This window comes from Harmonia axyridis, chromosome 1 (genome assembly GCF_914767665.1).
Source record: "Harmonia axyridis chromosome 1, icHarAxyr1.1, whole genome shotgun sequence".
NCBI lineage: Eukaryota > Metazoa > Arthropoda > Insecta > Coleoptera > Coccinellidae > Harmonia > Harmonia axyridis.
This window is the reverse complement of record NC_059501.1, coordinates 60,003,672-60,007,541: the sequence shown is the minus strand read 5'-3', so window position 1 is coordinate 60,007,541 and position 3,870 is coordinate 60,003,672.

Sequence of the window (3,870 nt, the reverse complement as noted above, 5' to 3'; positions counted from 1 at the left end):
CATTCATAATCTGAATTATATTTGCATGTACTAGACAACCATAAAATTAGTTTTGAATTAACCATATTACATACTTATTTTAACACTAACTTAATTTTGGTTTGAGTATATCAATTCTTTCATTCGAGTATATGATTCACTACCTTCAAACGAAGAAATGATTGAAATTGAGGAATTCAATATCTTGTCTTGAAAATATTATATTATATATTCAAACGCAATTTATCAACCACTCATTTCAAGTATATTCATTTACTCACAGCAAATATAAGAATTTTCTTTGGACCAATAATACCGACTTTATTAAATTCAAGAATATCATATATGTACTTATTTGGAATACTTGGTATATTTAAATTTGGAGACTAAAGTATACTTGACCCAAATTTATTATAATCTTGCTTATATATGAACCTATCATATACTTCAATCAAATATTATTCACTCAATTTGAGAATAGATTTGCGTGTAAGTTCTTGGGTGTCCATATAGATAGCAAATTATCTTGGAATGCTCGCATGGATAGCGTTTGTCAGCATGTATCATCTTGTGTTTATGCATTGAGAACATTGTCTGGTGTAGTTTCGAATACAGTGTTAAGGAATGTCTATCATGCTTTTATTGAATCAAAGATGTCGTATGGTATATTGTGTTGGGGTCATGATGCAAATGTAAAGCGTCTATTCAGTCTACAGAGGAAAGCTATCAGGGTAATAAGCCAGCTCGGTTTCAGAGATGATTGTAGAAATGCTTTTGAACAAAATGAAATTCTTACTGTCCCTTGTTTATACATGTTGCAATGTTTATTATATGTGAAGTCTCATGTGGTTGAATATAGGACATACCAAGATGTGCATGATCATGGTACACGTCAAAGAATAATATAATAATAATAATAATAAACTTTATTTAGCACTCGGCTATTGAAACCAATACAAATGTAATCCACTATTATATTTATCGGCATATTCATACCGATTTCCATCGAATCAACAAAATGAATTGTGTAGTAACATATTAAGGGCCTAAACTTTACAATAGGCTGCCAACCGCCAAGATAACTACCATTAAAAAGTTTAGAGTTTCAGTTAAAAACTATTTAATGAGAAAATGTTTCTATTCCATACATGAATACTTCTCTTGTGATTGTTCTGATTTTCAGGAGTGATACTTTTTGATTTGCAGTTTGACGTATGTAAGCATTTTTGTAATGTATTAGCATGAATGAACTATTACTATTACTATGACTATGCTGGACCAATCCATTGGCGTTCCATAATGCTATTCTTAAAAATTTACCCATTAGTGAACCAATTTATTTATGACTGTTGAGAGCATGTTCATCACCATGTTATTCTGTTGAATTAATTGGTTGAACATGCTTTTGAATTCATCTAAAAATGTTGACAAAATATCACTCACTCTGAATCAGAATCTTTACCTTTTCCATTTTTTGTTGCCTCGGAATATGATTTATTTTGTTGAGTACATTTTTGTTATAAGTCTTCTAATTATTTGACAAGTCTATAATGGGAGTGTCAGTATGTAGGTTTCTGCGTTGGGATGGCGCACTTGTTTTGCTATTTTCTTGTTTTTTGAGGTTCTGATAGAATTCACACCCTTTGTAGTTTGCCGTGTGGTTTTTTCCACATAATACACAACTGGCAGGGGTATCTTTTGATTTTTTACAGATTGTAGAAGCATGATTTCCGCTGCATTTTACACAAGCGAATGGTCAGTTGCAATATGACTTTGTATGACCGTACAATTGGCACCTTGTACATTGTATTATAAAATTTTTCGATTTGTGCGGAGGTTCGATTCGAATGAAAACGTTTTGCAATCTATCAACTTAGTAAATATCTTTGTTGTTATCTGATGGTTCCAAATCAACAAAGAATAGATTTAGTGGTTCATTAGAACGCCGGCTTCTTGCATTCATAATGTTTCTGACTTTGTGTCCTAACTTATCCAATTCTGTAGATATGTCACTGATTGGAATTGAATGGTGGAGGTTTTTTATCACTACACGAGACGGCCATTCTTGTTTAAGAATTTGATGAGTATTCTATAGTGATCTGGAGTATCACAATTAATTTTGATAACATTATTTTTCAGACTTCTTGTAGTATAATTCTTTTCACTTATACAGGTAGCGAGTTTCGTGGCCATCTGAAGGTAATTTAATACTCCATATATGAATATAGGAGGAGGTTTTTATCACGTTCGGTGTTGATTTATCATTGTTCACTTCGACGTTCAGTACACTAAAACTGTTGGATGTTGTGGTTGGTTGATCGAGCTAAATCACCTTCCGATGTTTTTCTTCTTTTAATTCCTTTCACAAGTTGCCATGGATTTTCATGGGTATTCTCACACGAGATATCCATTTTTTTTGAGCATATGGAGTGTTTGAGTTTCCTCAACTCTTTTTTTCTTTAAACTTTGATTCACTTCAAACTTTCGTCACTATCACTATCTATAGAATCAAATGTACAGAGAAATTCACTACAGGTAAAACTTTTAGGAGCTCAGAAGGACAGGTCCGTTCGCCTCGGAGTTCACAGGTGAACATGAGAAATGGAGAAGTTTTTAATGCAAAAAAATATATTCTTATTTATAGTTTTTCATTTATAAAACGATTGGAGAGATACGACTTATTTCGCTCTCTTCAGAATATTTATATTCACCATCTCACCACACTCGTCAGTAAAACTCTTTTGCCACTCATGACTTCTCATATTAAGGCAAATTCAATGCTCTTTTGGAATATATGATCAAATTCGATGAGGATGCTGAAACGAATAAGATATAATTGGTTTTATGGAAAAAAGTGATAAATTCCGTGAACTTAAAAAATGTTAAATTGAAGAATAACCGCCAACATTTCGACTACGTGTTATATGACATATTCTGTTGCAAATCACTTGTATAATCTCCCCTTGAAGTTGGGCCGTTTTGAAAGTGTACACCCTGTATATTAAAATTTCTAACATTTCAAAAATTTGGGAAGGATGCATAGAAAGCCTGGTGTGTCTACTTATACCTGTAAAACTTTCAGACAAAATGGGAGATTTTTCAGATTTATACCTACTTGACTTCGAGGGATCGCGTCTGTTTCAGATGGCGCATGCATCGTTTATATTTGACTTTTTCCTCCATTCTCGGCTCTCGTTACCTTTGAGTATAGAACAATAATATTCTATATTCTATGCTCGTAACAATCTTCTATACTCTGTCATTATATTCCATTCATTTCATCAAAAGTTCGATAATAACTGAATTGTAATTTATTGTGAAAGTTTGTAAAGTCTAAAATCAGTATGTTCACGGCGCCAGGGCCGCCAGACAGCGCGAATTCTGAAATTTCTGAAAAGCGCCTCTTTACAGAACTCTGGTGAAGCAGAACACCAAAGCAACAGGTGTATATCTCAAAAAGTCTGAAACAAAATCGAATCAGTAAACAACCCAGGGATTCTATGCATCTTAGATAGAAACACAATCTTTCATCAAACATATCTAATTCGGTGCTCAGTTTGGTATCGACAATGATGTGGGCAATTAAAGCAAAATTGTTTCAACCATACTTAGTCTCTCAAAAAAGTTGATAGAAGATTTCGCAAATGTAGTGGCAAGACGAGTTAAGTGAGAAAACATTAATTATCCTTTTTTTTATGACAAACTCAGGGTAAGTGAACGTAGGACGGCATAATTGGTAGCGGTGGCCCTGAACAGTCAGCTCAGTTGTCACGAAGAAATAACTTTCTGAAGTCTGTGTAAATTCATCAACCTGATATCCAGCGATTTCGAGACATTATAGGTACTTAATATTCCCAGCTGATGATAGCAAGCGAATTCAAAAATAGAAAA